This window comes from Lissotriton vulgaris, chromosome 3_1 (genome assembly GCF_964263255.1).
Source record: "Lissotriton vulgaris chromosome 3_1, aLisVul1.2, whole genome shotgun sequence".
In the NCBI taxonomy this organism is placed as follows: Eukaryota; Metazoa; Chordata; class Amphibia; order Caudata; family Salamandridae; genus Lissotriton; species Lissotriton vulgaris.
The window spans coordinates 2,114,243,008-2,114,264,405 of record NC_141689.1 but is presented as its reverse complement, the minus strand read 5'-3'; the positions used below and the strand labels follow the sequence as shown (position 1 = coordinate 2,114,264,405).

The following is a 21,398-nucleotide window of genomic DNA, read 5'->3' as shown; positions in this document are numbered from 1 at the left end:
GGTTAAACAGGATTGCTAGTGGACTTACTAAGTGAGCTAGAATCCGCTTTTAAAACAGAGTTATAGAACCATCTGGTCCTGGGGATTTTCTGAATTTCATTTCTTAAATTGCCTTCTGTACTTCTTTAGTTTCTATGGGCCACATGCATCAAAGAATGGAATTGCGAATCCTAAATAGAGATTTTTAGGGAATCGCTATCTAGGAATCGCAATTCCATATACATCTTTGAATCGCAAATAAAATAGCGATTCCTACAAATTCCTTAATAGCGACTCGCTATTAAGAAATGCCTCTCCATTCATTTCTATGGGTCAAGAGGACCATAGGAATGAATGGGAAGTAATTCGCAATTTGCGAGTACCAAATGGGTAATCTGAAATTGCGAATGCCATTTGAAGGGTGCTAGGGGTCCAAAAGGCCACCCTGCTGCACCTCCAAAATTGGCATGTGTGCAAATGTGCTGCACACATGCCCTAAAGGCATATGTGTGCGCCACATGGCACTTAGAAAATGCAATTTTATGCATTTTTTTCAGTAATTGCAAATTTGAAGGTGATGGTAATTTCCAATTCCAAATTGCGAAAACGCAGTTTGCGAATGCATGATGCATTGCATTTAGGGAATCGCAATTTGCGATTCCCTAACTGCATTTGCAATTAAGGAAATCGATCAACATTGCAATTTCCTTAATTGCAAATTGCTTTCGGCTTGATGAATCGGAAATAGCATTTTACCGGTCGCAAACAGACCGATTCTGCAAATCGGCCAGTTGCGACCGGTAAAATGCTTGATGATTGTGCCCCTATAAGCCTTGACAACCCTTCCACATATTCTGGTGGCAACTCTGGAAAGCCAAGTTCTTTTACAAAAAGTAATTGTGTTTTCGCATTCTCTTGTATGTTTAAATCCAGATAGATTCTTTGGTCACCCAAGTTACCTCTTTGTTTTCACTTTCATTATATATTGCCTCTCACTCTGTATCCTGTCTTATTGCCAGCATTGTCCCTAAATTATTACCTTTCTCATAAATATTTTGTCTTTGGTTGAGGGATATCTTTTCAGCTCGGTTAGTTCTAAGGGCATTTAATTGTCCTCTACTTATTTCCAGTTGTCAGCTGACATTAGGAGCTGTCCTTAGCTTACCTATTTTCTTCAGTTCTTTAAATTATTTTGTTTGGTTGTCTCATACTAGTTTCCCTTCTCTCTTGACACCGGCTAAGATCCTCATTGCTGCACCCTTAATTAAATGCATCCCATCGACTCCTGATCTGTATGTCTCCTTCCAAGTTGTGTTTATATTCTGGACTAATTCCTGCTTTCCCACTCTCTCTTAGGAGCTCCTTGGAGATTCGCCATTGAGTTGTCGCGCATCCCTCCAGTTAATATCCCTTTAATTTCTCCATGTGCATATATAAATATGGATGTATTTGCTGTGTCTGGCGGGACAAGTCTACTCATCAAGCCTTGCGACCTAAATATGTAATCAAAGGGAGAGTAGGTTAAATATGCGTTAGAGCGAGTTTCTGGGTTCAGAGCCTTTCAGGTGTTTTCTAAGCCCTTTTTAACAAACCATTCTCTTATTCTTTTGAGTAACTACACAAGTACTTTCACATCCCATTGTAGCCCTTTCTAGCTATGGATCCCATGCCTGATTTCGGTGGTCCCAAACTAGAGACCTTTTAGCTCTAGTTTTTGGAGGTTACCTTTCTAGCATAATGCGAGGTTAATTTGAACGTTAAAGCTCATTCTTGTATAGCTCTTTATTCTACTAGTGATACACTGAGAGGTGATATTGTACCATATGCAGGGGTTTCCTAGTTCCCTCAGTTGTTACCTCAAAAATATTGTACTTTGCCAAATGAGCATTTTTTATTTCCCCAAACGTATTTAAGATGACTTCAGTGGTCTACATTAGTTAAGAAACAACCTTCCTTGGGTCGCCACCTTTATTCAACTCTCCTAGAACAAATCATTATATGTGAGTTTTTAAAAATTTTGAATTAAACACCAGAGAAGAGCAGCAGATCTCCTTACAAGTATTGTAATTGTATACTACTAACAATAGACCGTTCAGGCAGGACAGACTGATCAATGAAGTAGAAAGAAAATTGATTATAGAATCTATTAGCTGTAGGCTTGACCAGGTGTCTCCAACCAGTCGATCACGAGCTACCAGTAGCTCCCAGAAACCTTCAGAGTAGCTTACAGCCTTGAGTTATTTTTTAAATAAGCACAAGGACATATTTTTCTTTTAAATTTAAGTGATTGCTGTGTTCATTTTGTATTATCAGGCTTCAGATAGCTGGACCTGATAATGAGCAGTGTCAGATTTATTACCGAGGCTGGGTCTGGGTCACAGAGGTGAAAAACTGATGTGTTTAACTCTTAAATAAAATCCTTGTCAACTCGGTATTGGAGGTTTGAACAAAATGACCTTTTAAATGGAAGAAAATTAAATTGGAAAGTTACCTTAGTAATTAAGTTAAGATTATGGAGAAAAAGCGGGGGCACTGCTGGCCTGGACGGCTATGGTAGAAAGAACCAGCAATTAGATCAAGGAGCTGAGGGGGGATTCAGGGGAGGTGCTCAATATGTGGGATTCTATGCAGGAACATTTTGTGGCATTATCTTCTCGGCTCTATAAGGAGGATATAATTCCAGATCCTCCAAAGTTAAAAAGCTGGCTTAGCACAATCGGCCTCCCTGCATTGAATGAGGAAGGGAAAAAATGATGGAAACTCCAATCTCCCAGGAAGACATTAGGGGAGCAATTAAAAGAGCAAAGAAAGGAAAGGCCGCTTGCTTAGATACTATTCCCTCAGACATATACAAAATGCTAATAGAGGAAGTACTGCTTGTATGGGAAGGTTTGTTCAATATGATATATATACTGGGGTGACACAGGTCCCAGAATCATGGAGAGTCATCCATAGTCCGGATATTGAAGCCAGTCAAGAACGCGGTAAAAGTAGAGTTGTATTGACCAATATCCCTGCTGAATGCGGACTATAAGATCTTTGTCAGCATTTTAGCAATGAGGTTGACTAAAATTGCCCCACAGATTATACATGAAGATCAAAAGGGATTTATTCCCGGGTTCAGTTGCATGAATTAACCCAGCAGCTGATCGGGTGTATCAGCATAGTTACATTAAGGTCGGTAACCTTGGCGACGGTCACTTTGGGCGCCGCCAATGCCTTTGATCGTGTGTGTTGGGACTATCTATGGGCAGTATTGGAAATCATGGGGTTCGAGCCATTTATAACACTTAAGGCTTTATACCATCGATCGACAGCTAGGATTCTTCTTAACGGTTCTCTTACTAAGAGTTTTTTGATCCCAAGAGGGATGAGACTGGGTGTCCCATTTCCCCATTATTGTTTGATATATATAGCGAACCATTCGCCCAGATTCTCCACCAGGATGAACAGGTCATTGCTTTCAGAGCAGGCGCAAATGAAAAGAAAATTGCGTTATACCCGGAGGACCTTATAATACATACAACTGATCCGGCTGTTACAGTCCCTAGGGTGGAGCTATTAGCCAAAGAATATGGAGCCTTCTCAGGATATTTAGTAAATAATGAGAAAACTGGGATAATGTGCTGGAATGTTTCGGACTGGATGGGAAGTGTCCAGGGGGAAGTCAGGTACCTCTGAATAGGTATTATTAATACATTAGAGAGAATTCCCCAGCACAATCTAGAAAGGGTAGTAAAGGATATAGAAAAAACACTTTCTAGATGGAAGAACCTTCCACTCTCATTATATGGAAGAGTAAATCTAATCAAAATGGTGCTACTTCCTAAGCTGACATTTCTTTTTAATTGTATTCCTCTCACTTTCCCTAAAGGTCTGATGGACAAAATACAGGGCAAATTAGGCAGTTTAGTTTGGGCAGCCGCGGGGCACGGATGTCCTGGAAGAAATTGCGCTGAAAATTGGCTGAAGGCGGGCTGTCATGCCTGGATTTAAGGCTATACTGTATGGCATTTCAGTTCAAGAATTGCAGAGCTCTCCTAGGTACACCGGGTCCCATGGCAAGGGGTGGGTTGCTGGAGGAGATGGTTAAGGAGTGGGGTACAAAAGGGTTTCTTTACTGGTGCAAAAAAAACTTAACAAAAGTCAGACTGAAGACGTTAAAGGCAGCAATCATTCTCTGGTTAGGGATAAGGAATATACAGGGAATGCGGTACTTTTCGACTGGTGCGCCAATATGGGATTCACCAGGCACGCCAGAATGTTTGCGGGATCAGTTAAGCATTCCTCTAAAGAGGCAGAGATTGAACTATGGGGGGGATCTTATGGTGATGAAAGAAGGAGTGCCATGGGAAATCTTGGCGGCAAAGACAGGGGGGTCCCTCTCCAGGTTCTAATATTTGCAGTTGTTATCTTGGGGGGGGGGGGCGAGGGGGTGGCAAACAGGAGAGAGATCTGAGGAGGTACTTGGGAGTTTGAAAAAAAACGACAGAACGAGGCCCCGCAAAAGAAGGAAGTTACTGACTGGTACCAGACCCTGGTTCTATCCGAAGAAAAGAAGTTGAAAGCACCATATGAGATCTGGGAAGGTGCCATTCAGATGACAGAGCCACAGCGAAAGTGGCAACTTTCTTTTAACTGTTGTATATAGTAGTCAAGCCAGCTAATTTGAAAAGGAAATTTTTTTTCACTGCTAATAGGTTATATTCGACACCAAGCACATTGGCAAAATTAGTAACTGCTGTAGCCCCAAGTTGCCATAGATGGGGTATGTTGAGTATGGATGATCTGCATATGTTCTTTGAATGCCACCTGATTCAGGACTATTAGACTTAAGTGGAGAAAGTAATGAAATTTTTTGCGCCAATGTAAAAATCAGCTTAACGTTGATCATGATTGGGTTGGAGGATCAGCCGGCCTCATCCCAATCGATGAATAGGCAGGCCCTACTATTCTATCTGATTCTTCTTGCTAGGAGAGAAATCTGTAAAAACTGGGCAGATGCCATACTGCCACAAGGGATGGATTGGCTCCAGGCGGTTAAAACTATTTGCAAATTGAACATAGGATTCGAAAACGGTACACATTCTGAGGTCTGGGATGAATTTTTAAACTGGAATGGTATAATGAGCGCTTAAAATTCTGTGGGTCCTATGATACCTGCGTGGAACTAGGAAACTGGTCGGGCTGGTACGCTGGACTATCAAGATACTGCAAATAGTCTGGAGTGTCAGTCCAGACTTTGCAAATTATGGTGGTATGAGGACAAAAAAAAAGTAATTAAGTTAACTCTTCATTTCAATTTTCTACCATTTGAAAGTGTCACATTTACAAACAGCAGGCACCTTACTCCCAGTGGGCAATAGATACTGTGCAATAAGTATAGCGTAAAAATAAAAAAATAATTTAATGTGAGAAATTTTAAGTGAAGAAAAACTTTCCGTACTATGAATTTGTTTGCTTATTCTGTTTCTGCACTTTAAATTTCTCCCATTTAAAAAAAAAAAAAGATTGTATGGTTGTCATATATGTAACAGTGCCACATATGGCAAAAGGTATGTTGTGTGCTGTAAGTACACACCACACAGGCTCTCAGTCAGCCATACAAATACATTCCATTCATACTCACACATGTTTAATCATCCCCAAAGACTGCGCTTTCCGTGACACACATGGCAATCCTTTCATAGTGCTCTTCGTCATACTATTTTGTTCATACCATAGTATCTGTCTCTATGGTCTTTAGAGTTAAAGTCAATGAAGCTGGGCGTGGGGATGTTTGGTAACAATACACAAGTTATTTAGCCGTCACTAGCTCACGATGATTTACACTGATCAAAAGCCGCTCTCACCACAGAAAATGTTTGAGACCCCTGTTGTAGACCATGCCTAGGCCAAAATATTCCAACCATGGACCCCAGATATTAGTATGGTTCCTAGGGCAGCCCCTTGCTTGGCATATGGCTTTCTCCATTCCTACACTGAAATCTATTCCTGTCAGCCACTCAACCCGTCATGTCCCACTTATAGTGTTGCACAATGTTTATTTGCCAAGAGACATCCCATGCCTAGCAAGAATATTGAGAACTTTCCCTTTCCCCCATAACATCTACGAGGCATAATTTAGGAGTGAGCTCCCTGTGGTTCTCTCCATCCTTTATCAGTAGCAGTCTGATGTATTTCCTTTATTATTACATTGATGTGCAGTAGAAGGCCATAAGAACCAGTCACTGTTTTCATTGCCACATTGTGCACAGGCTAGGGAACTCAACCTGCCTATTTTTACATTCTTTTAAGGGAGTGGCAGGTCCTGTAAAGAATATAAGCCCGGCCTCAGGAGCACTTGCATTTTTGAAGCTGATGAAGGTATTCTAATCATACGCAGGGTGTTTCGTATTACTAAGGCGGCCCCTCTAATAACTTAGTGCTGGATAGCACCCCTATGCATATAGGCCCCATTGCCAAAGTGTTTCTGCTTTTGAAGAACTTCCATTTCTACCTATGTGATACGTACCAACCCACCTGTCTCAGCAAGGTGACTCACGATTTTTTAAACCACATACAGCTTTATTTTGGCTGTCCCTTCCCTGAAATTGCCTCCAAATGAATGCATGTAAAATACATTCCTCAGATTTTTTTTTTTTTTTATAAACATCTTTTTCTTATTTCCAAATGTTGGCATTCTGCTGTGTTGGAACCTGGGATGTCAGGTCACCTAGGGTAGCCTGGCCTAGGGTAGGACACATTCACTAAAGGCACAAGTGTGAAGGTTGCAAACCACCCAGCAGTAAATCCACGCAGTAACACACACAAAAAGAAAATGACACTACACCAAAGTATGGAAAAATATGAGCTGTTATAAAAATATTATCTGTTCTCTTGTTTGTAGTTTTCACAGCTTATTATGATACAGTCTATCTGGTAAGATAATATTGCTCTTGAAGTTGTCAAATCATGTCACACAACAATTCTCTTAATTTAACAGTTCATTACATTTGGCTAGGCATTTATTAACCTACGCAAAGTTATTAGCACAATTCCCCTTTTTCTGGGCTTATCACCTTCGCATCATAGAACAATAGTTCCCCTGTGGAAGAGCCTGTACTGCCCGAGAAAAGGTTACACATTTCTTTCCCCTTCACTACTGACCACAGAAGAACTGGCTATTTCAAATTAGGCCAGCATTCAATGAAGCCCCTTCCGGGATTCCTCAAGGGAACTGCACACCTTGAGCCAGATTCTCTGGTTAACTACTTGTTATGTCTCAATCTCTTGCACTTGTTTTACTCTTTTTGTGGAAGTCACTGCCCCCTCTTGATCAACTCCTTACTTGTGGTGAAGTCAATGCTTGAAATTCTCCTGCGCCAGAAGAAGGGGGGAAATAGCCGATAAGGCCAAGGAACCGAATGCTGATAAGCCTCTCTTGCCTCGGAGGGCTCCTCAGCTCTCCCTCCCCGCTCGGGCCAGCTCCTCCGTGTGGCGCTCGAGCGGAAAGAAAAGGCAGTTTCAGCGATTCCACCAGGCCGCTACCGGGCCCCTCAGCTCTCCCTCCCCGCTCGCGCCAGCTGCTCCGTGTGGCGCTCGAGCAGGGAAGAGAAGACAGAACACGCTCCCCAGCTGCTGTGGGCTCCCGGCGCTTCTCCTCAGCGTCGGTCCGAAAAGGACACTACTCCGGCTGACATGCGCGGTACACCCACGCTGGCGCCGCCTCCCACTGCGCTGGCACCCAAGGAAGGACGATTCTCCCACGGGCCTGCTCGGTCCTAGGCCCCTCCTGAAATGTAGCAGTGGGACCGCTTGGGGCATGCGCGATAGCGCTCGACTACCTCTAAATCAGTGGCACATCCACAACAACGCGGCCGGTGCCCCCGGGGTCCTGCACACGGCGGGATCAGCGCTACCTCCTAGAAACCGGCACCCCTTTCCTTCCTCTCGGTTTCCTGAGTGGAAGTGGAATTCTGTCGTCTGTGTGACTGGTAAGATCCCACAGGGATACACGGGCAATAGCCTGCTGTACACCTAAGGCGATGGGGAAATAGAGCTAGATCTCTTCACGTGTCAGCTCCTAATCCCTATCCTTCTCAGAGACTTTTTAACCCTCGGTGCTGGGCAGGGGTTGGGGATGAAGGGCACTCTTTCAAAAGTCTCTCCAACTGGGCAGAGGACTGCGCTCCGCAGCGCTGCAGTCTCCTTCTCCTTTTTACCCCCCTGTATATCTAGGCTAGGGGTTGGTCAGGCGCCCAGGGTCTCCAATCATCCAAAGCAGCAGGGTCAGGACAAATAACCCAAGGGAGGAAGGGTGGTGAATCAGTAAGACAACCCTCTGACTATCCTACCCCCACCTTTGGCTACAGCCTGTCCTCCAGCTGACTCTCTCTGGTTAGACAAAATGGCTGTCCAGCATTCCGCCTTTTATAGGCTGACCTTCAGAAGTCCAGAAGGGACCAGAAGGTTCTGGAACGTCCTATTCTACTCTATGGGACAGGTTCTAGGTTTGGCAGTTAGGGCAGTTGGTAGCCACCATTTTGTGACTCCAACTATATTTCTGTCAGGAAAGGCCTCTAGGCCTGAGGTGAAGAACTATGAGGGGGGGGGGAAAGAACACCTATCCCCTTGACCAACACCTAGAAAAAGCTAGTGGACACAAAAATTAATAAAGGTATGAGGGGCAAAAAGGGGACAAAATAAATAATAAATTGGAGGGACTACCCAAAAAGCCAGACAGGTCTAACACGCGTCCCCCCCAGCTGAAAGTGGGGAGAACTACCCAACCCCTTGGGAGTCCTCATCACTAAGGCGGAAATACCTGGAGAGGCCGTCTGAATTGGCGTGGTCCGCTCTAGGCCGATGTTCCACCCGGAAGTCCATTCCCTGTAGGGAGATGGACCACCTCAACAGCTTGGGATTTTCCCCCTTCATTTGCTTCAGCCAGCGAAGGGGTCGGTGGTCAGTCTGAACCAGGAAGTGCGAGCCAAACTGGTATGGCCGCAGCTTCTTCAGAGCCCACACCACCGCAAAAGCTTCCCCTTCAATTGCACTCCACTTCTGTTTCCGGGGAAGCAGTCTCCTGGATAAGAAGACCACAGGTTGATCCAGGCCCTCTTCATTTAGTTGAGATAACACTGCCCCAATGCCATGTTCTGATGCATCTGTCTGGACAATGAACTCCTTGGAGAAGTCTGGGGCCCTCAGGACCGGTGCTGCACACATTGCCTGCTTCAGTTTCTCAAAAGCTTGCTGACAAGCGTTCGTCCAAACTACCCGTCGAGGTTGTTTCTTAGAGGTGAGCTCTGTGAGAGGCGCTACAATAGTGCCATACCCCTTCACAAAGCGACGGTAGTAGCCTGTGAGGCCCAGGAAAGCTCGGACCTCAGTCTGTGTCTTAGGGGGTTCCCAGGCCATGATTGCCTCAATCTTCGCCTGCAGGGGCTGCACTGTCCCCCTACCCACCAAGTGTCCAAGGTACACAACCGACCCCTGCCCAATCTGGCATTTGCTGGCCTTGATTGTCAATCCAGCTTGTTTCAGGGCCTGGAGAACTGCTTGCAAGTGTTGCAAATGGTCCTCCCAACTGCTACTGAAGACAGCAATGTCATCCAAGAAAGCAGCAGAGAAACTCTCCATTCCAGAGAGGACCTGGTTCACCAGCCGCTGAAATGTGGCGGGGGCATTTTTGAGCCCAAAGGGCATCACGCAAAATTGGAAGTGTCCCTCAGGCTTGGAGAAGGCTGACCTTTCCTTTGCTCCATCTGTCAAGGAGATCTGCCAGTACCCCGAAGTGAGGTCAAAGGTACTTAGGTATTGGGCAGCTCCTAGCCGGTCAATTAATTCATCCGCCCTAGGGATCGGATGAGCATCAGTCTTTGTAACTGAATTCAGTCCCCGGTAATCCACACAGAACCTCAGTTCTGGTGTGGTGCCTGGTGGAGCGGATTTTGGCACTAGCACCACCGGGCTGGACCAAGGACTGTTGGAAGGTTCTATAACTCCCAGCTCTAGCATCTTGGCAACCTCTCCATGGATGCTAGCCTTCACCTTGTCGGACAGCCGGTAGGTCTTTGACTTCACTGGTGGGCTGTCCCCTGTGTCCACATCATGGGTACACAGGTGAGTCCTTCCCGGGACAAGGGAGAACAACGTAGAGTACTGCTCCAGTATCTGGCGGCAGTCCTCCCGCTGCTCAGGAGTTAGAGTGGGAGAGAGAATCACTCCCTCCACTGACCTATCCTTCTCTTGAGACGAGAACAAGTCTGGGAGAGGTTCGCTTTCCGCTTCCTCTTCCCCATCAGTCACCATCATCAAAATGACCTCGGGCCTCTCATGGTGGGGTTTGAGTCGGTTGGCATGCAGCACCCGTAGGGGCTGTAGAGGGGTCTTAAGGTCCACCAGGTATGTGGCCTTACCCTTCTTTTCCAACACTTCAAAGGGGCCTGTCCAGCGATCCTGGAGGGCACTAAGCTCTCCAGGTTCCATCACCCACACTTTCTGGCCAGGCTCCAATTCCACCTGGTGAGCATTGTGGTCATACCACTCTTTCATGACTGCCTGGCTGGCCTCCAAGTTGTCAGAAGCTTGCTTCCACAACTTCGCCATTTGGCTCCTGAAGGCCAGCATGTAGCTCACCACATCCTGGGGGGGTTTCCTGGGAGACTTCTCCCAACCATCCTTCACCAGACTGAGAGGACCGCGTACAGGGTGCCCATACAGAAGTTCAAAGGGGCTGAAGCCCACTCCCTTCTGTGGCACTTCCCTGTAAGAAAAGAGCAAACAGGGTAGGAGGACGTCCCATTTCCTCCGCAGGCTTTCGGGCAGACTTCTGATCATGCCCTTCAAGGTCTTGTTGAACCTCTCAACCAGTCCATTCGACTAGGGGTGATAAGGAGTGGTGAACCGGGAAGTCACTCCACACTCCTTCCACATCTCCCGCATGTAAGCTGACATGAAGTTGGTCCCCCTGTCAGACACAACTTACTTGGGGAATCCCACTCGGGTAAAGATCCCCATTAGGGCTCTAGCCACCACAGGTGCAGTGACTGTCCTCAGAGGAATTGCCTCTGGGTACCGTGTGGCATGATCCACCAGAACCAGGATGAACCTGTGACCAGCTGTTGTTGGTGGATCTAAAGGCCCTACAATGTCGATGCCCACCCTATCAAAGGGTGTGCTAACGACTGGAAGTGGTTCCAGGGGAGCCTTCAGCTTCACCCCTGTTTTCCCACTGGCCTGGCAGGATACACATGTCCGACAGTAAGTGTTGGACGCCACTTTCATCTGAGGCCAGTAAAAGTGGAGGACAAGCCGAGCAAAGGTCTTGTCCTGGCCTAAGTGTCCTGCCAAGGGTATAGCATGAGCCAATTCCAGCAGAAAGGCTCGGTATTGTTGCGGGACTACCAAGGCCCTTGATGGACCAGGTAAGGGTACCTTGGGTTCACTGTAGAGGAGTCCATCCTCCCAGTAAATATGGTAGTGTCCCGTAACATCACTTGCTGCCTGGGCTTCAGCCTGTCGCCTCAGTCCCTCAAGGGTAGGGCACTCCCTTTGCCCCTTACAGAATTCCTCTCTGGTAGGACCTCCCTCCACATGCCACTCAGCAGGGATGGGTAAATCCTCCAGAGAGTCTACTTCCCCCTCCACGGACTCCTGGTCCACCACCGCAGGTGGCCGATCTGTCACATGGGGTGTGGAAGCCGAAGCAGGCTCTTCCTGTCTCCGGGTCTGTCCCTTTTTGGCAGCGGGTTGGGCCATTGTTCCAGGCTCCAACCCAGGCGAACTCCCTCTTCGGGCAGTCACAGACCGTGCGCTCACACAGGCCCAGTCAGGTGTACCCAGCATCGCAGAGTGCGTCCGGTATTCCACCTCTCTCCAAGTGTCGTGCTCCATGTCATTCCCCAGCAGACAATCAACTGGCACGGCAGGGCTTACGGCAACTCGAAGTGAACCTGCAACCCCCTCCCACTCAAAGGGAACCTCAGCCACTGGATAGTGGCCCATTCTGCCGTCAGCCATCGCGGCGGGGTGGAGTACATGGGGAACCACCTGCTCTGGAGACACCAGTTGACTTCTCACCATAGTCATACTGGCTCCTGTATCTCTCGGAGCCTCCCCTCACTGGCCATTGAAGGTGACCCATTGCCCATACTTTGCAGTATTTGGGGGCACCTGGATCTTTGGAACCATCTCCCGTTCTCCCAGGGACACTAAGGTGACACCCGCCCACTCACCCCCCTTATCTAAGGGCAACTCCTCTTCGAGCGCTACACTAGCTACTCCCAGTGGTTTACCTCCGGTGGGAGGGGGTGGTCTCTTTGAGCATCTGACATCTCCCTTATAATGTCCAACACCACCACACTCGAAACAGTGGAGAACCCTTGGCTGCTGGCTTTGGCCAGGATTAGGGTTTCTGGGCGGGTTTGCCTTAGGGGTGAAACCTGTTCCCTTTCCTTGGAAATTATTTTGGGGACCTTTAGAGAACTCCCTCTTTTTCTCTCCCCCCTCCTTCTTCTGGGGGGCGCCCTGTCCGGCCTTTTGGGAATCCCCTCCAGTCCCCTTTGAGGACACCCGGGTACTTGCCCAGATGTCCGCCTCCTCTGCAAGCTTCCGGAGATTGGTCAGCTTGCTGTCCACCAGGTGTTGGCGCAGCTCGGGAAAACATTTCTTGAGGAGGTGCTCTTTCAAAAATAGATCATACAGCCCCTCATAATCCTTCACCTCACTGCCCTTGACCCAGCCCTCCAAGGCTTTCTTGGCGTAATCTAAGAAATCCACCCAATTCTGGGTACTCAGTTTGTGACTTCCCCTAAATTTTTGTCTGTATTTTTCAGGGGTAAGTCCAAACTTTTTCACCAGTGCCACTTTCATTGTAGGGTAGTGGGTTTGCTCATCCTGCTCCAGAGCCAACAAGGTATCCCTGCCAGCAGGTGGCATATACTTATACAGCCCACCCCCCCAGTGAGTTTCTGAGATCCCATGAGCCCTTAAAGAGACTTCATATGCGGCTAACCATTTGGCAATGTCATCGCCTGTGGTGTAACTAGCAATAACATCCTTGGGTAGATAGGGTCTGAGTTCCCTGGTAGTTACCTTGTTTTCGCTGCCACCATTGTTTGGATTAGGAGACCTTAGTGTTAAGGCTTGAAGGTCTAGCTCCTTTATGGTTCGTTCGTGGGCCAACCTCCTGTCCTCCCTCTCCATTTCCATTCTAGCTAAATCCAATTTCAGTCTCCTCTCCTCCCTCCTGTCATCCAACTCGGCGTCAGTTAAGCTCCTCACCGAGACTCTGCTGCCCACCCTTGAAAGTGTCCTGGGACCTGTCAGCAGATTCCCCCTTTCAGCTTGGTACAGCATTGCAGTCTCAAGGACAGTGTCCCTATCACTCTCTTCTGTGTCCTGTTCCTCCTCTATATGAGCTTCCACCCATGCCCTTATGCTTGTCAGTAACTCGCCTTTCTTGGCACCTTTTTTGAAGAATACCCCCTTTCGTTGACACCACTCTTTAAGTTGGGTCACAGTGTAGGACTCTAGCTCTTCAAGGTTTAACTCCATTCTTCAAATATGGGTTTAAATGAGCACTCCGGAAGGAACTAAGAAGTGTGATCTGAGGATAACCTCCACCCACCACCAGGAACAAATTTGGAAAAACAAAAAGACAAATTAGGAGGGCCGTTAGGAGAAAACTCCTGGTGCAGGCTTAGTGTATTACGTTTAATTACTACTGAGTAGCTGCAACCACAGTCAGGATCCCACCGCTGGACACCAATTTGTTGGAACCTGGGATGTCAGGTCACTTAAAATAGCCTGGCCTAGGGTAGGACACATTCACTAAAGGCACAAGTGTGAAGGTTGCAAACCACCCAGCAGTAAATCCATGCAGTAACACACAAAAAGAAAATCACACTACACCAAAGTATGGAAAAATATGAGCTGCTTTATAAAAATATTATCTGTTCTCTTGTTTGTAGTTTTCACAGCTTATTATGATACAGTCTATCTGGTAAGATAATATTGCTCTTGAAGTTGTCAAATCATGTCACACAACAATTCTCTTAATTTAACAGTTCATTACATTTGGCTAGGCATTTATTAACCTACGCAAAGTTATTAGCACAATTCCCCTTTTTCTGGGCTTATCACCTTCGCATCATAGAACAATAGTTCCCCTGTGGAAGAGCCTGTACTCCCCTAGAAAAGGTTACACATTTCTTTCCCCCTTCACTACTGACCACAGAAGAACTGGCTATTCCAAATTAGGCAAGCATTCAATGAAGCCCCTTCCGGGATTCCTCAAGGGCACTGCACACCTTGAGCCAGATTCTCTGGTTAACCACTTGTTATGTCTCAATCTCTTGCACTTGTTTTACTCTTTTTGTGGAAGTCACTGCCCCCTCTTGATCAACTCCTTACTTGTGGTGAAGTCGATGCTTGAAATCCTCCTGCGCCAGAAGAAGGGGGGAAATAGCCGATAAGGCCACGGAACCGAATGCTGATAAGCCTCTCTTGCCTCTGAGGGCTCCTCAGCTCTCCCTCCCCGCTCGGGCCAGCTCCTCCGTGTGGCGCTCGAGCAGAAAGAAAAGGCAGTTTCAGCGATTCCCCCAGGCCGCTACCGGGCCCCTCAGCTCTCCCTCCCCGCTCGCGCCAGCTGCTCCGTGTGGCGCTCGAGCAGGGAAGAGAAGACAGAACACGCTCCCCAGCTGCTGTGGGCTCCCGGCGCTTCTCCTCAGCGTCGGTCGGAAAAGGACACTACTCCGGCTGACATGCGCGGTACACCCACGCTGGCGTCGCCTCCCACTGCGCTGGCACCCAAGGAAGGACGCTTCTCCCACGGGCCTGCTCGGTCCTAGGCCCCTCCTGAAATGTAGCAGTGGGACCGCTTGGGGCATGCGCGATAGCACTCGACTACCTCTAAATCAGTGGCACATCCACAACAACGCGGCCGGTGCCCCCGGGGTCCTGCACACGGCGGGATCAGCGCTGCCTCCTAGAAAACGGCACCCCTTGCCTTCCTCGGTTTCCTGAGTGGAAGTGGAATTCTGTCGTCTGTGTGACTGGTAAGGTCCCACAGGGACACACGGGCAATAGTCTGCTGTACACCTAAGGCGATGGGGAAGCTAGATCTCTTCACGTGTCAGCTCCTAATCCCTATCCTTCTCAGAGACTTTTTAACCCTCGGTGCTGGGCAGGGGTTGGGGATGAAGGGCACTCTTTCAAAAGTCTCTCCAACTGGGCAGAGGACTGCGCTCCGCAGCGCTGCAGTCTCCTTCTCCTTTTTACACCCCTGTATTCCTAGGCTAGGGGTTGGTCAGGCGCCCAGGGTCTCCAATCATCCAAAGCAGCAGGGTCAGGACAAATAACCCAAGGGAGGAAGGGTGGTGAATCAGTAAGACAACCCTCTGACTATCCTACCCCCACCTTTGGCTACAGCCTGTCCTCCAGCTGACTCTCTCTGGTTAGACAAAATGGCTGTCCAGCATTCCGCCTTTTATAGGCTGACCCTCAGAAGTCCAGAAGGGACCAGAAGGTTCTGGAACGCCCTATTCTACTCTATGGGACAGGTTCTAGGTTTGGCAGTTAGGGCAGTTGGTAGCCACCATTTTGTGACTCCAACTATATTTCTGTCAGGAAAGGCCTCTAGGCCTGAGGTGAAAAACTATGAGGGGGGGAAAGAACACCTATCCCCTTGACCAACACCTAGAAAAAGCTAGGGGACACAAAAATTAATAAAGGTATGAGGGGCAAAAAGGGGACAAAATAAATAATAAATTGGAGGGACTACGCAAAAAGCCAGACAGGTCTAACATGCTGTATATGGTGTTTTATTTCCCTGTGCTCAAGGAGAGAGCAGGCCTGTCTGGAAATGTGTGTACTGAAAGAAATGTGTACTATAAGTACCTATGATTCAAGTACACATGTCAATACATACTTAGTGTGTTTAATTGGACAACTTTATAAATGCATTTGGAAACAAATGAAACTATTAGCGAGTCTAACAAAATAAATCCAGCATCTTCCACATCCTTTGCGACTGTTGGATCGTGGGAATCCAGTGAAATATGAACATGCCATCAATTAACCACTACGTTTACAGCTTTAGGCTTGTCACTTACAAATCATCAACTTCATGTGTTTAAGTCTAATTAGTTTAACAGACGCCAACAAACCCTTCAACATTACATGCATTAACGTGCTTGGTGCCTGGCTCCCCTGGCCAGGTTTGACGGCTTCCCAGGGTGCCACAGCGCACAGTTTGGGAACCACTGGTATTCATGTAATCCAGGAGATTCAAGGCCTGTCCCATTCCCATATGAAATTGTCGGACATGGCTCTAATGGTATAAAACAAAACAGCCTTGTATAGCACTGACTAGTCTTGAATAGTTTGTAGGAGTCTCGGCAGGGCCACCATCTTAAAAAGAGCTACACTGCTAAGAATATGAACGGAAAAGCATCCCAGGATTAAAACTATCTACGTACGTCAGCAATAAGGAAGGCCAAGTTGAGATTCCAACACACTGTTGTCTAAAGCAGTGTGAGTGTGTACCCATAGGTACTTTAAACTCCATGAGATTGTCTTCAATTAGGGGCACACTCTTTCACTGAGTCTGCTCATGGGAGATGATAGTTTGCCATAGTGGCCTGGGATCAGCATTCGTTTACCAGGTGTATCAGAGGAATAGTAGCTGGTCATCTGCATATAATGTAACCTGGTCTTCCAGATCTCCCGCTCCACTGAAGTTCCTGCTCTAGTCCATCTCCTCTTATCAAGGCTGTGAGGGGCTCAATTGCTAATGCAAAGACTGTTGGAAATAGGGAACACCCTATGTTGCCCCACACTCTGTTGGAAAGTGTTCTGACAAAGCGCTGTTTCTCTTACCCCTGCTCATGGGCCTCTGATACAGGGCAAAGATTAAGGCCTGAAATGAGGATCCAACTGTTATTTACCTAATAGTCACTACAGAAGATCTCATGTCTGTAAATCTAAGGCATTTTGAAATTCTGTAAACATTAAGGCACATAAACATGTGAACTCACGAGTGCACTGAATTTTAACTCTTTTTATATACAGTATCTGATCCCCCAACCTGGCATAACGTAATTTTGATTTTTTTATATTAGTGATATTATTCCTCACCAGTGTACACATTTTAACTTCTGTATTGATTGAGATGTGCGTTTATAGAGCACATCAGTCTGGGGGTTAACCTGGTTTTGGGGTGACTGATATTGTGGCCCCTCTTTGGTCATTCGACAAAGTACCATAGTGGGTGGCCTTGTGGAAGAGTGCCAGCTGGTCTGTAGCAACTAGAAGTTGTCTGTGTGGTGCCCTCTTTTGTAGAGATATAGTCCTCTTGTAGGTCTATCCCCTCTTCTTCAGTTCTAGTCTCTTGGCTTCTCTGCCTTGTTCTCTTCTATTGAGGTAAGTCTTTGCCTTCCCCCTAACTAACGTTTTTGATGCTTGTCCAAAGGATTCCTTGCATTTCTTCACAGCCGGTGATCAGCTCAAAGTATTGTTTGATTTCTTCACGTAAGTACAATGCACAGTCATTATCTATCCACCATCCAGTATTATGCTGCTATACCCCACATTCTTGTCCGTGTCTACGGCTCAAATCTAGTAGTAGTAGTAGGTGACTTAAGATGCCAGGTGACGATACCTAGACCCTCTGACTTGACCCAGGTCTAATACTGGGAGTAGGAAATATGTGAAAAGGAACAATGTGCGCTGGAGTAAAAAGTGTACATCTTGCCTAATTGGTGCTACTGCCTCCAAATATCTTATGTACTCAAACCAGTTTAAGAACACAGAACCTGTGTAAGAGTTGGTGGGATTTCAACACCAAAGTCACTATCAATACAACTGATAAAATGACTCACAGTCATAGTTTGTGGTGTGCTTGCTAGTATGCCAACTAACAGCATGAAGTGTCTTCTCTGAGGGGGCATGGCATAATCAGGGCATAATCACTGATTAGGGACCACATTTGTCCTTCCATTTATCCTGATCCCACAATGAATCTACCTAGTTCATCTACCTGGACCTCTGAGTCTATCAATGGAAAGGCTGTATGCAGGTGGACGGCTTCGTCATTAGAACCTTTGAAGAATCTCTTTTGGTATACTTAATAAAAGCCATGTCTGCTTATGTCATATTTCTCACTGCGATGATGGGTCTCTATTAGCTTGAGAACCCCGGGGCTATACTATGTAGCAGACTGCAAAATTGGATCTTGCTTTATCTTGTTGTTAAGACCATTGGCATTCTGTGACACAATTTGAAAACATACTTTCTAAATGTTAGCTTTTATGTCGGATTGTATTTTCTCCATTATGCTGTATGATACAGCCTATATCTATATTCTGATTGCTGAGCCTATTAACGTTGCTTGAGAATCCTTGCATGATTTGTTGCCGCAACACACCTAAAACCTGTCAATACGCCACAAACTAAAAATAACTTGCACCACTTTTAGCTCCCTTCCACCCTACACTTTCTCCTAGGAAGTATCTATCACCCCTAACTATTATCCTTAGTACACATTTTAGGATCTGGGGGTGTCTAGATATAGTCATACATTCACCCTCATGAGAGTAAAATTTAACATAAATCATGATGCAACAAAACTACAACGCATCAGATACAGCGAAGTAAGTGCTTGGAGCAACCAGAATGTTCAAGACTGGTATCTAGTCCAGGCTTCGGACAAGTTGATTATTAATCCTGGTCCTGCTCGAGGACAGTCATCTCCACACTGGTTCTAAATTTCTCCATATTTTATTTTTTTAACTTGTGTTTATTGAGAGTAGAGCAATAAACAAAGCATAGCAGTAAGATACAATTAAAGTCCGAGGAATAGTGGAGTACATTACTTCCAGTACAAGCGGCATCGGATTTCACTATATTTGCACAGGAAATAAGATTGCAAATTGTCTCAACTAAACATTGTTACACTAAGGAAAAACACGCAACAGCAAGTGGAGGCTGTGATAGTGTACTTAAATTCCTCCATATGAACAATTTTTTTTCACACTTTATTTGTACTGCATTGTGAACTAACAATCTTGGGCGTTATTTGCATATTGTTGTGATGGAGGTTTGGTCACATTATAGTTCTTGAGGGACTATCTGTCACCACAACCAGTCCAAGTCTGCTTCAAGTCTATTGAATAAAGCGGTCACTGCCTTGGAATTTAACCTTTAATGTAGCTGGGAACAGTAGAATATATTCCAATTTCCAAACTGCTCTTATCTTTGTTTTCACTGCACCTTTATTGTTGTACAAGGCGAGTGTAAAATGGCAATGTCATGGCACTATTGGACTGGAGAGGTAGTTCACTTGCCCATCTGACTACGCAAAGGAAGGCACCTCTATCCATGTAATGTAAGAGACCTGTGATGACCTGCCGACAAGGAGTCCCAGCAAGAGGTTTCGGTACAATAGCTCTTTAGGCCTAATCTATTACAAAATACTGTGAGCGCTCTTCATAATGGTTCCTGGAACCCAGCTAATTCATAGTAAATTGTTTATGATTCTTAGCTTTTAAATGTTCTGATATACCCAAATGCCTCCGAATGTTCCTTTGGACTTTACCCTCCTCATTGTAAACTCTTCCTCCAGATGATTGACAGAGAGATGGTCGACTGTGTTCTCTACTTTTCAAATGAAGTCCTCTGCAGTTGAGATCTGTCCCACTGCTTCCATGATCATATCAGCTGTGTTACTGTGATCCTGTCTAGTCAAGATCAATAGCAAGTAACACTTCATCAATTTTACCCTGCAGTGACGATCTGGTCTCTTCAATTGTCTGCAGAATACCTTCCATAGTGTGCCACAGGGTTGATTCTGCCAAAGGCTGCTGGGCAATGAAGATCAGTTTGAGTACTCTGCGCAGTTTGTGTGTATTTTTCCATCTAGGTTTGTTGCAAACCCTTGGGTCCTTTATCTCAGATCAAATTTGCAAAGAGTAAGTTCTGCTTGCTGGAGAAGCCTGTGGCCCAGGAGGGCACAGTCACAGTTACCACTGAATTCTACCATCAACTATTATCAGGGGATCCTGCAAGGGTTTTGGTCAGTAGAGCTACTGGGTCATCCATGGGACTTATTAAAGGACTCCAACGAACTACTCTTCCACTGGAGTTTCTGAGAAAAAAACTTTTGTCACTTTGATTTCTGTACTGAGCGTTGTATTGTTACATAACAATTGTTCTACTGTTGATTTGAGTGCATCGGCAACCCAGTCATCAACTATTATCATTCTTTAGATGATGCCTGACAGGCTTCGTACACCCAACATTACCATAGCGCCTTACCTATTCTACAAATGACGCATTATAAGTAGGGCCATTCTAGGAAATATCCTTTTATTTCACCAGACGACACCCATCTTGGGGTTTCTTTTCCTTGTGCATATAGGGGTGCCTAGCTCCCACCCACCTCCCGACTCATTCAAGTCTTGCCTTTATTTTCATCATTTCATTTCACATCATTTTTTAAAATTATTATTTTCTTTTCTTGAAGTCTATGGAGACAAGGAAGCTTGCCCTGTCCCACAAGTTCTGCTGGGGTCCAGTTTGTTGTTCAGTTCTTCCCACTTGTTTTTAGTCACTTGTTACCAGCGCTCTAGCTTTTCCTGCCACATCCCCTTCCAGGATGGAGAGCAAACAATTTATCTGCCCGTTACGTCCTCTAAATTGTATCAATTCCCCCTTCATTTGACCATGATTAGTACTAGCGGTCGAAGTGCATTAACAAAAAAATATATATGGTTATTGTGACCCTGAGTGCAGCTGGGTTTTTGCCATGGATCGTTGGGTGGAGTGGAAGACCTACCTAAAAAACAAAATATGCTGTAACTATTTTATTGGACTTTCACCTTGGGCATGCCAAACTTGGGCCTTACCATCGAAGTTCAGCTATGATGGTCTTTTATTTGCCTAGTAAAAGTTGTCGGGGGGAAGAACACATCAATATTATACTTACAATGCAGTCATGCTGTTAAGACCACAAACTATAAATTCCATTTATGGGTTTTTATTATAAGGCCAAAAATAATTGGATATAGACACACCTCCAAATTAATAAATGTAGGTACAAGAAAATTAATACAGAGCCAAATCTGTGCATATAATCGATTCAGAAAAAGACACTAAATTATAAACTCCAGGATTAATACACAACCCAAAATGGATGCGAAATACAAATCCCTTTTCATTAGGAAAGAAAGCATGAAATATCTTTCCCTACACTACACTCATTAATGATGTTTCTAGTTGGCTCCCCTATCTCTGTACCCAAAGGTGTCAGCACGTGTTGACTTCCGTAGAAGTACTCACGTCAAAATGGGTCAAATAGCTTAAAGCTATTGAGCTCGTTCAGGGTTATCCCGCTATAGTATCCCGTTCCTTATCTGTAAAACCCCGACCCACAT

At 45.9% G+C, this 21,398-nt stretch overlaps 1 protein-coding gene across 1 annotated transcript in view; it reads left to right on the top strand.

Moving 5' to 3' along the window:
• Nucleotides 1–21,398, top strand: part of ATP10D (ATPase phospholipid transporting 10D (putative)) — a 772,711-nt gene that overhangs the window by 282,446 nt on the left and 468,867 nt on the right. The window lies entirely within an intron of this gene.